This window comes from Corvus moneduloides, chromosome 3 (genome assembly GCF_009650955.1).
Source record: "Corvus moneduloides isolate bCorMon1 chromosome 3, bCorMon1.pri, whole genome shotgun sequence".
NCBI classification, from domain to species: Eukaryota; Metazoa; Chordata; class Aves; order Passeriformes; family Corvidae; genus Corvus; species Corvus moneduloides.
In genome coordinates, this window is record NC_045478.1 from 9443361 (window position 1) to 9455572 (window position 12212).

At 42.2% G+C, this 12212-nt stretch overlaps 1 protein-coding gene across 2 annotated transcripts in view; it reads left to right on the forward strand.

Annotated features, from left to right (window-relative positions):
- Window positions 1–692: 692 nt before the first annotated feature.
- Window positions 693–12212, forward strand: part of LDAH (lipid droplet associated hydrolase) — a 112512-nt gene continuing 100992 nt past the window's right edge. The window contains exon 1 of one of the 2 annotated variants that reach the window (XM_032104053.1): window positions 693–816. The gene's annotated coding sequence lies outside the window, so the exon portion shown is untranslated. The remainder of the gene's footprint in view (window positions 817–12212) is intronic. The other variant, XM_032104052.1, reaches the window with a different exon arrangement.

Here is a 12212-nt window from a genome sequence, read left to right on the forward strand (position 1 = left end):
CATGCCTACAGTGAGAGGACAAGAGGAAATGGCCTTAAACAGACTGGGGAGATTCAGACTAGATACTAGGAAAAAAAAAAAAAAAATCACTGTAAGAGTGGTCACGCATTGGATTACGCTGTCCAGGGACGTGGTGGAGTCACCATCGTTGGAGGTGTTTAAGGGGCATCTGGATCTCTTGCTGGGTTGATGTGGTTTAGTGGTTTGGGGGTTGCAGCACCAGCACTGGGCTGATGGTTGGACCAGATGATCCAACCTTGGTGATTCTACGGTTCTAGCCTTCAAACACGTTGAAGGATAAGCCTGCACTTCGCTACCCCTTTCTCTGCCATTTTTTAGGAACCCGAGCTCATTTTCCTCTTTCAAAACTACCTATTTTTTTTCTCCTTTGCCAGAATTCCCAAATAAACTGTCAGCTTTGAGAAAGCGTGAATGACAGGGAGAAGGAAACCCCCAAGAGGCGCGTCCCGGGGTGATCTCCACTCTTGCTCCTGCCATTCGCAAGCGGGGGGCGGGCACCTGACACCAGGTGGGCAGCGCTGGGAAGGAGGGCAGCGCTGGGAAGGAGGGCAGCGCTGGGAAGGAAAGGCTTGATAGGAAAGGCTGTTCCCTCCCTCCGGGGGGTCGCAGCCGCCGCCCTCGCGGCGCAGGCGGCAAGGGGCGGGTCGGGCCCGCCCTCAGCGCGCTCCGCGGCCCCGGCGGAAGGAGCGGCCCGGCCGCTCCCGCCCCTCCTCGCCGGCTGCTTCCGCCCGGTGTCAGCAGAGACAGCGCCGGCCGCCGCCGTGCCGGGTGTCGGGGAGCCTGCGAACGGGGAAGGTACGTGCTGCAGCGGCCCGGCCCGGCCCTGCCCTGCCCTCCCCTGCCTCCCCTGTCCCTGTGCCGGGTCCGAGAGCCGCCCCGAGCCCGCCGGCGCTCACCCCCCGCCGCTGTGCGGGGCTGACCCGGAGCCTCGCCCAGCAGGGAGGTGCCGCCAGCCCGGCTGTGTCGGGTGTCAGGTCTATATAGAGACTTGTTCCGCCGAATAATGCTGGTGATCTGTAGGCGTGCGGTTGAGGATGGGCTAACACATCCCATGCAGAAAGAAGCTCTTCGTACGTGTTCTCTTGACTTGTTTTGTCATGGAGGAGACTTCATGAAACGAGTTCTAAGTGGTGTCTCCTTTTCCAGGAAGTGATTGAAGTGATGCTATATGTAGTGGTTTTTTCTGTGTGTTAGCGCTTGTTCCTTTGAAGCATCTCTCGGAGCTGAGTGACGCTTGTTATTTTGGAGGCATGTTATAAAACAAGAAAGGAAGGAAAAGTCTGTGACCTGAAGGGCACATAAATAAGAAAAGATGAAAATAAGGTTATACATTCTTAGAAGTTAGACGTGAGATGAGATTTTTTTAAGTGGAAAAAAGCATCTTTTAGTAGAGGAGCTACTGGTTTGGAGAAGTAGAGAGACCCGCAGGCTCACACCCTCCTTCAGGAACCCTCTGTCTGTCAGGTTTGCTCTCACTGCTGGTCCCAGGGCATCATCACTGTCAGCACCCACCTTCTAGCCTGTATTTACTACACAAGAGAAGAGATGCCTGTGCCAGACGGGATGAGCAGCAGGTTCAGGAAGCAAGTAAATGCTAGCATGGAAATGTATGGTGAAAGAAATTAAGATAAGGGCTGTTTGAGGCATGACAGTTGTTGAGAGCTTTCTTACTGGTAAGTTTTTGTTGTGTTGCAAAAATGAAGAAACAGCTTCTTTTTTTGCAACTTAACTATAATATTAAAGCCTTGAATGGCTTGGATGATGCAGACTCTTATTTTTTTAGGTGTTGTATACTCCTTGCCCTCTGGGACCTTGGAATGACCAGTTAAGGTCTGAGAGTCCATCCATGTGGGCCCATCTCAGCATCTGGAAATGAATCTGTATTCTGTGTGTCTCAGAGACTAGAAGCCTTCAATTATTAATTGAGATTATTGCAGCTTCCTGTTTCGTTGTGACACTTGCTTATGATGTCAATGAGGGCAGTGGTCACACGTTTACAGACCTGGGTAAGCGACAACACTAAGACTTAATACTTTCCATCATGGAATTACTACAAGGATTGTATCAAAGCAGTCAAAGTCAGTGATTTTTTTATGAATATTGGACAGTGCCCTAAGCAGATGCCTGTGAAAAAGGCAAGCATGTATGATTCTACTTTACCTAGTCGCACTCTGTGAGTATCCATTCAGCTTGCAACAAAATGTAGTCCAGGAACTTTCTGGAGCAGCTGTGCTGAGGTCTTAAAGATCCACTGTGGATTTCTCCATTGACTCATCCTTGCCTTTGATCCATGTGTAGCTCTAGTTTTCCAAGCATCCAGCCTCAAGTATTTCTGTGGGTCAAAAATCCACTAACTCACTAACTTCTGTTGGTTTTTGACACACTTTCTGCTACTTCTTTGTAGTATTTCCTACTTTTTAAATTAGAATAGACAGTGATGAATTATTACCCCTTTATCTACTTCGTTGGATTCACAAGGACAATTGCAATAAATTGTGTATGGGTAATGGTAAAACAAAATTTCCAATATGACTGCCAAGCCAAAAAATTTACCAGTAAATTTGACAAGATTTACTCTAAAGCTTCTCCATTCTTGTTGTTTATTATAATGAGGTCACCTTGTCTGGAAAAAGGGGTGGTCCCCATTTTGGATGATGTCTAGGTTATTTTTGCTGAGTATTAGAATCAGAATTTCAAGGTTTCAACTTTAGAGCATGCTATGCATGCATTTGTACAGAAAATATGTTTGCAGGATGTGAAGAACAGGTAATTTTCACTTACTTAAATCAGGCATGCTCTTATTAGCAATATAACTATGTTTTTTCTGCTCCTGACAAACCACTGTGTAGCACTGAATTCCTCGTGAAATGTTTGACAACATCGGATTCCAGCTTACATGTTGAATGATGACATTTAAGTGTCTTGTGAGGCTTGTAAACAGGTTATACTGGGGGAAGTAAATTATTCTGGTAAAAGAATATTCATAACAGGAAAAAAGACGTGCTTAAAGAACAATTAAGCATGAAACAAATCAAAGTTTTCACACTGAATGCAAGCCTGACTAGGCAGTGGTGAAATGAATGAAAATGAAACTGCTTGTTTACCTCGTTGGGGTTGCACAACCACCTCATGTAGTGTGACAGTGCCTTGTTACCATATGTTAGGTAATCCTGATGTACCAGAACAATATCTAACCAGCGATGCTACAACTTCAAGTTTGGCAGGGTTTCTTTCAACATTATCCTGGTTTCTTTCCTCATTATCTTTGCTTCCTCCTGGTGCTACCATGCTGTTTTGCTTGGTTCTTTCCTTTTTCTGTCTCATCTCCGGCTTCTGTTTAGATTCTGTTCCCGTTGTCCTTTGTTTAGACCAATTCTTTACTCAAATCTTTGGTTTTAAAAAAACCCAAAACACTCGTGATACAAACTTTTTGCAGAAGTCTGACTCCTCATATTTTACCTCCTGAAGGAAATTGTAACACCAGTTGGGAGTGAGTATCAGATGATAACTGGTTTCTTATTTGAACCTGTGATGATCACAGGCTTTGTTCCTGTATGTATTCTTTCACAGTCAAGGGTTATCAGGATTTAGCAGAGTTATCTTGATGGGAGGAACTGGGCCCTTGTGCAAAGTGCTGTAATAGAGTAACTTCAGGGGTTACTGGTGTGGTGAGGAACAAGCTGCAGTTTTCCCAGCGTGGTGAATTGTCTTTGGATCCTCCTGTGACTAGAACTGTAAGTCTGTATGTCAGAGCACTGGCATATGCAGGCCTTCCTGCAGCACTGGTTCTTGGGGAAACCTTCTGGCCCCTGTACCACTGTGTCCAGCCTGGCTGTTCAATTCCCTGTCCTGTCCTCCTGATGAGCAGAACCAGTGCTTCTTCCTGGGAAGGACTCGGACTCCAGGCCTCATATCAGCCGTACAGACAATTACATTGCTGTAGTGACTCGGAAAGGGGTCTAATGCTACCTGGTGTTATTCATATCTCCTGTTCATTGATTCTCCTATTTGACTTTCTTTGTACTTTGCACAGAGCTCCATACAGTCTGCTTCTGTTTGTTTTCATGTCTCTGCTTGGGGTGCCTTCCTAACGTGTTTAGGTGAGTGGATGAGTACTAGAATGTACTACTGCTGCAGGAAACATAAGGAGGAGTTGGTAACAGCAAGCACAGGTTGAGGGGTTACTGGAGAATGCAGCTGAGACTAGTAAGTTGGTCTACTTCGAGTAGATAGAATTTTGACTCATTCTTTTATGTCCTTGTTAGAAAGCAAGTAAACCAGCAGCAGCTGGAGAGCTAAGCTGAAGGAGGATAAACAGTTGATGTAAGAACATATGCAAGTTTAAATAATAAAAAAAGAAGAAGAAAGTGTTTTGAATTTGGAGCATATTTTAGGTTAAAGGAGAATAACTGACATGGAAACATGGAAGAAACAAAGAAATAAGGGATAGTTCCATAGGGAGATGTATGCTGAACAGCACAGGACAGGATGAGGGAAGCCAAATCAAGGGCAGTGTGGTGCTAGTTGTACTTGTGGACTTTTTTTTTTAAATTTGGTATCTGCTTCTGCCTAGTATTCATTATGCTCTTTGAACTTTGCACTACTTGACAAGACAAAGGAAAGAATAGTGCTCTCCATGAACTAGTGAATCTTATTCCAATAGGAGGTAGAAAAGGAGTTATTGAACATAAGATGAAATAGAATTGCTTTTATCTGCTTTTGCCTGTTATTATTGCTGCTGAAAGATGGATTTCTTCAAATGCTTAACTTCTGGCAGCTGTGGTTTCAGTGAATATGTAGGTTGCCATTACTTTAAATTGTTGTATTTTTATGTTTCATTGAATGTTGGGCAGATTACCTGTGTGACTTAAACAGCTGTCTAACAGAAATGTGGGACCTGTAGTTCTTTTGATGTAGGAGAAAGAGTGTAGAACGTATGGTTGAAGAGCCAAATAGTTTTTTTGGCCTTTTTTTCTTTCTTTTGAAAAGTTCTCATTTTCCCTGTGGATAGTAGGAGCCAAATGGTAAAGAAGCATCATCTTTGTTGAGTGAGCAAGTGGGTTTTTTTCAAACCCTTAGACCTCAAGCAAACTTATTTGCATATATATGTTTTCTCTCTCAGTACTGTTTTCAGTTTCTTCTTGTGCATCTGTCCTTGATAACCTGTCCCTTCACGGCTTTTGTTTTGCAATATATTTTGTTATTTCTCTCTCTCCTTTGAAGCAGTACCCTGTGAAAGGCCATGTCTTCTCCCCCATAATTCACATAACTGTTCACTTTTGAAAATGCTTTGGTTTGTGTGGTGATTTGTGCTGAAGTTTAGAGACCATGGATGTTTCTTCTCTCTGTATCATAAGCATGATGGGTTCTTGTTCATGAAGTATAACATTCCCACCTCTAACTTCAGCCAAGTTTTAACCCAGTCTGTAATCATGGTGTTACTTTTCAGTTTTGCCCACTGCCTCCAAAAATACTGATGTTCACCATAATTCAAATAAACAAATTGCATACTTTGCAAACTTTACTGTATTTGTGACAATTTTGTCATGCTATCCATTCCAAACTGATTTATCTCCCTTTGACTTTCTAATGCAGTGGGCAGCTGGGAAAGTTTATTTACAAGATTCTCTTGACATGAGTCTTGTGTGTCTTTGAAATTTGTTGGTCAAGACATCTGGCGTATTTTTTTGGAAGAGACCTGGCGTAGTTTTTTTTTCCCTGGAAACCTTTCTTACACTGTAGACATTGTACTTCAGCAGCAGCTTTTTATGTTCTTTCGCATAGATGCTCTATCTTTATTTTACTGAGGTTTTGCTAACATTGCAGTTTAGTCTCAGAATATAAAGTATATTTATTATACCCACATGTTATTCATGCCTACCACCTTCTGTTTATTCCTCTGTGAGATTTCAATTTTAAAAGCCCCAAGTTTTTTTTTCTGGGTCCAGTACTTTATTGCAGTATGGGGAGGGAAAGCTGTCTTTGAAAATTACTTCATTTCACCAGTAAATTTCAGTACTGTGTGCAAATGAACTTTTTTTCCTTTGAGACTAAAAGATTTCCCAAAATCCCACTTTCTGTTCTGAAAATGCTTCATATTATGCCAAATTAAGCCAACCTATTTGTTTTCATGCAAATGAAACCACCATTACTTCCTCGAGTGGATTTGTTTCTTTGAGCAACAACTTTCTTGCTCATTTTATTTTAAGTGATGTGTGGTGATCTGTTTACCCACTGGTTTTCTGATCCCTTATTGTTCCTTCCCATGTTCCCCTGTCCCTAGTCCTGGCCACTCCCTCGGGTTCTCCCTATCAGTTCCTGTACCCCAACTCCACCCATGTATCGCCCCTGAGAAAACCCCCCTGTGCCCGGACCATGAGGTCTCTCTGCCTTTGGGGATCACCGGGACAAGATGTAACCTTTAAAGGTCCTCTGAACCCCTCGGGGAGGGACCCTTCTCGCCTCCTTCGCCGTCACTGTGTTGTAGAGCTGATAGCTGGCCAGAGCAAGAGTGCGGGGCCGTCCGAAAAGGACTGCGGGAGGACAGAATGGTTGCCCTGCCCTACGCAGCCCCACTGAGCTCTCAGGGAAAGCTGCAGCTTGCTAAACTAAACCTAGCACTGCAACAGTGATGGACATTCTTAGCTTTATCATCAGGCCTGCATATTGACTGGGAAATTGGGAATTTGCTGGGAGCATAGCTACCACTTTCTTGTAATCTGTGGGATTCCCTACCTTAATTATGCTTATGAAGACACTTTAAGAAAAAACAAACCAAGACAAAAAACCTGAACTCTTTTGAGGTCATTTTCATGCTGGTAGCTCTTAACAGTTCACAAAGAGTTTGTGATCCTTTAGCTGTTTTGAAAAAGTGAAAGTTACCATCTCGGTGTGATTAAATAGAATGGCAGGACGTGATATGTAGGACCTCTTCCACTGTATCCTGAAATGCGTTTGATAAAACATACCCCACTTTTGGGATGTCATGTCTTTATTCTTTTGGGTACATTTGTATTGGCTGGTATTGTGTAAAGCCTCAGGGAACCTTGGCCGCACCAGTGTAGCTTTCTCAGGGTTTCCTTTACATTTGCTATGACTCCAGCGCTCAGTGTTTCTAACCAAGTGTTAAACTGCAACAGCAAATGGAGGAGCTTTGATCTTGCTGGTAATAAAGGACATGGACTTTGCTCTTGGAGCACTGGGCTAGCATAACTGGGGTTTTGTGACATTTGTTAAACTGAGCTCTGTGATTGCCAAAGGAGAAAGAGACCAGGCATCAAACTTAGAGCGTTGTTGCCAGAACTGCAGTGAAACATCAGATCTGCATGCTGAGTGTTGAGTACTGTAGACCAGCAGTTGACGTTTTCAGAGGTGTGTCTACTTTCATAAAGGTTGCCATTGTGCCTGATCCCTGTGGAAGTCTTTAATTTGCTATTTCACCCTCTTGAGAGTAGTGGGGAAGTCAAGGGCAAGAGTACTGTAGTAGTTCTATTACGATAATTAACAGGAGTTCCATTTTTTTTTTTTTTTTTTAGTCATTAGTACATGCCAAAATTCTCAAAGCTAAAACTTGCAGTGACATATAAAGATTGGTTAAAAGTTATGGTGGGCCTTCTAATCCATTTCCCCAGGGTTTTGATCATCCTGTCTGTTGAATAATTTTGTGCCAGACCAATGTATCATTGTGGAATCTGAAAATGTTTTCTGATTTCTTGATTCCCTAACTCCAAAATTCCTTCGAATTATTCATTTCAGAGGAAAGCACCTTTTTGGAACAAGGTTGGTGGGGGATCTGTTACTGATTCGAGTTCTCAAATGGACCTTTCCAAACCAACAATTTTTTGATTTGTGAGTCCTGTCCTGTTTTGATGAAAAGCTATCTCAAAAATTTGTTTTAAAATGTTTGGCAATGACAAGGAGCACTTGGCCGGTACAAAATGGATACCCAGAAGTTATTTTCCCTGTGTCCCTAACACTGAGACTGTGTGCACTTTCTTGGTTGTTGCTACAAGGTTATTAATGGTAATAAAATCCAAATTTTATGGTGTTACAAAGGTTTTGCAGGTAGGTCCAGATCTTAAAACTGGGTTTCTCCCTCCTTAGGTCTTTGCACTGTCCCCCTATGCGTTGTCTCTGAACAAGGCTCAGAACTGAGGAGTGATTCCAGTTTTCATTCTGTACTTCAGCTTTTTATTGTTACAACCCTAAACATGAGTAAACTGTGCCCCATTTCCATGTGTTTCACTGATATTTTTGTACAGTCATCAGTGAAATTCTCCCAGCTGTTTTACTCCTTGAGGGAGGGGCATGGAGGGAATGACACAGGAACAAAACAAATTGAAGGCATCTTATTGCTAGGTCATCAAGTGATTACTGAAAACATGGCCTCCTAATTACTTCACTGGTTTTAGAGGAAAGCAGTTTTATTTTGTATAACTGTTGCTTCGTTTGATGCGTCCATAGTGTTAATTTTTAGCTTTGTTCATTTTTACAAATAATGCCTAACAGTTTTTATTTATTAATTCAGAGCTAGTGTAAAAGGGACTTGTATATGACTTTGACAGAGAATTGTACTGGAAAATACGATGAAGAAATGTTTCATTTTTATGTGCTACTGGCTGCTGCTGCTGCTTTTCTTACACAGAATTGGTCAAGATTTGTGACTGATGTCACAACAGCTTGCAAAGTCTTTGGCCTGTGTTTATTGTTTTCCCTGAGAAAATCTGGCATCCATAGTTTGTAGTTTGTCCAGATAAATCTTTGATGAGATCTGGGCATCATGTGTCATGTCGTACCTCATCTCTCACATCGCGTAATCTCCACTTCTCTTGTTCCTCTTTGCCGTTTTTTTTACCAGGTCGGTCAGTCTGTCCCTTTCTAGTTCCTAGCTATGAGCATCTAAGTTCCAGTCTGCAAATTGAAGAGCTTACGTCAGGTCTGGATGATTCTCCTCTGGGAATAATGTTGTAGAAGTTGTCAGAGCCTAGTGTAGAAGGCAGCTGAGGGAATCTTGCTATTTTTGCAGTTACTCTTTTGCATTGTAGTGTTGAATTCAGTCACATAAAATTATCTATTACAGCAGGGTTTCTTTTTTTATTTAAGCTGGTACAGCTAATTGATAGAATACATCTACTTAAGTTTCCTGTATTTTTGGGGGACTTGTCTAGTTTAGATTCATTTTCTCTGACCTAAATACTTAGTTATTGTCATGTACTGTGTTCATGAAATTCTGCATTTACTAAGGTACTAGAAAAATTGTTGGAGATCTTTGTTATACCTCCTGCTTTATTTTTTTCTGCTGTTTTAGAGCCAAGGGAATTGTAAACTGTTGATTTATGGAAGACTCTGGAGAAAATTTAGTCCATCTTTCTCTTGAGATCAAAATTACTGTTTTGTCCAGCTGAGCCTTAAAAACCTCCAGGAGAGGTTCTGCTGCCTTCCTAGCGATCTTCCATTGCCTTCTTAGCAACTAATTTTTTTGTGATGCCTTTAAGTGTCGAGACACAACTTGTGGCTTGCCTCTTGTTTTTACCATCTTCCATTGCAGATAAAGGTTTGGCTATGCTGCTTTTGCAGGTCTCTTTCAGATGGCTCTAGGTTGCTATCTGATTACAGCATGGGAGACTGAAAAAGCACAGTTCATAAAGCTTTTCCTCTAAGGCTCTAGCCTAGTTGCTTGCTTGACCCTTCCAAGTTTCCCTGTGTTCTTGACCTGGCGGGGTGAACACAGCTGGGCTAAGTGTTGCAGGTATGTTTCTGATGAAAATGCTGAGTTTTATAGGCTCCAGTATTGACTCAAGATTACTTGATAGCTGGCAGACAGTAGTTGGTTATCATTTAAGCTTGTTCAGTTACTTTTCAAACTGTGCAAGTCAGTTTATTCAGCCTGCATTTCCTTGGCCTAGGAAGGAGAATGCAGTGGGAGATAGTGCCAAAATTCTTAATAAGGCAGCGTGCTTTACATTTATGTATTTTCTTTCATTTTTGTAGCCAGGTATTTTATCATTGAGGGCAATTGCGTTGCTTGAGCATGATCTGCTGTTGGCAGACTGGTCTCTTATTCTGTATTAACATCTTTTCCTTTATGTGATTAGAGGAACTTACACAGTACATGCTCCTGTGATTTTACCTGTGGACTCAGCTGAGCCAGATAAGCCTGTAGTGCCTTGGGTGCTCCTTCTTGCCTTTTCTGATGGAAAATGGCTGTGATTTTAAATACCTTTTCTTCTTAACCGTCAAGACCTCCCCTGATTTACAGTGGTTTTTGATAAACAGCATCCTTACAATTGGCACTTTATGGTGTATCTAGTCCACTCTCATGAATTTACATACATCCAACTTTATAGGTTATCCCCAAGATGTATCCCTAAGATGCAGGTCCTTTCTCAAAAAGATCAAAGCAGGTCAGGTTGCTGAAAGCATTGTCCAGTTGGAGGTTGTCTGCCTTTCTGGGTAACTTTCATTATTTAATAGTTCTAATTGTGCATGTGGGGAAAACCTTTGTTATTGGAATTTCCTTCACTGCAAGTTTTGACTGTTTTTCCTTGTCCTTTGGACATACATCACATGCTTCAGCATACATATCTTTTAGTTGGCTTTCTCCAGTATATTGATGTCTTGCTTGTTTGAGGAGTCCAACACTGGATGGAGTAGTCCAGTCTTTCCAATGCCAAGCGGCAGAAAATGAACGTGTCCAAAGACGTGCAGGCTACTCCTTGTGTAGCCTTGTACACACTTGGGCTTGATGGTTGCAGGGATTCACTACTGACTCTTTTCAGCTTGTTAATCATTCATGTCTTTTTTTGGAAAGCCACTTCCTAGCTTTTGAGCCCCCAGCCTGTGTTGCTGCATTGGGTTACTGAACTTTTGGTGCAGGACTTTCCATTTGCCCCTGGCTTTCATGTAGTTCCCACCTTTCCAGCCTGTCAGGGTCCATTTGGATAGCAGCCTTGCCCTCCAGTGTTTCAGTTGGTTTGTCTTCCTCCCCCTGACATTTTGCATGAACCTGCTGAGAGTGGCTCCTGTCCTTTGTGCAGGTGTTCAGGGGAGACATTGAACATTATTGCCCAGTACTGATCCTTGAAAGACATTGCTGGTACGTTAATGGTTGTTTCATGTTCTTGGGTACAACTCTGAGTGGGATTTTTTTTTTTTATAACTTTCTGTGAACTGAGATGAGTTTGACTGGCCTAGAGCTCTCTGCACACTCTAACACGGGCATGGTGGTTGCCTTTTTTTGCAGTTTGCAGACACATTTCCCAATCATAGAATCGTTAAGGTTGGAAAAGGGCTCTAACATTATTGAGTCTGACTGTTGACCCAGCACTTCCAGGTTCATCGCTAAACCGTGTCCCCAAGGGCCACACCTACACATTTTTTGAATGCTTCCAAGAATAGTGGTTCCACCACTCTCCTGGATAGCTTTTTCAAATGTCATTGCGATGTACCAGAAGGGATAGAGAGTGACCTCACAGTAGCCTTGTCCATGGACACCTTGGGGTGTGTCTCTTATGATTTTGTGGAGCCTTGTATGTCAAATCTGCTGCAGTGGTCCTTTCGCCTTTATTTTGGTTTCACCACTGTTTTATGCAACTTACCTTTGCCCTTGTGGCTACCATTGCATCTTTCACTTCAGCATCATGCTTCAGATTAGGTACACCAACCTGTTTGTCCTGTCTTGGGATCAAATAGTTTATATGCCAAATATCAATTTACTTACTCTGATTACATTATGTGGTGCTAGTCTGAGTTTGTGATAATTCTTTCATTGAACACTCTTTTAGTGCAGATCAAATTTTGTTATTTCCAAGTTATCTTTAAAGCAAAATGTCAAGTCCAAGTAATAGTGTAGGATGGAGCAGTTAAAATATATTATCAGAAAAGATGCATAAATAATTAGCACAATGTTTGCAAAGTTCACTTAGCTTTATTATCAGCATTTTACTTTGGGGTCAATTGAACCAAAGAGGAAAAAAATTGATCATGTGGCAGAGGTAATCTGCTCTTTGTGGATAACTCTGTTTCCAGATATTGCTGTCTGAAAAAATGACTATAGGTGGCTTCTGGATCAGTAGTGAGACACCTACATATATGTGTTGGTTTGCAGGTGCAAGTGTATGTCTTCCTATGTTTTTACTATAGGCTCTGCTAACCAGGATAGGATTTTTCTACTCCTGAGGTGGCAACCAAGA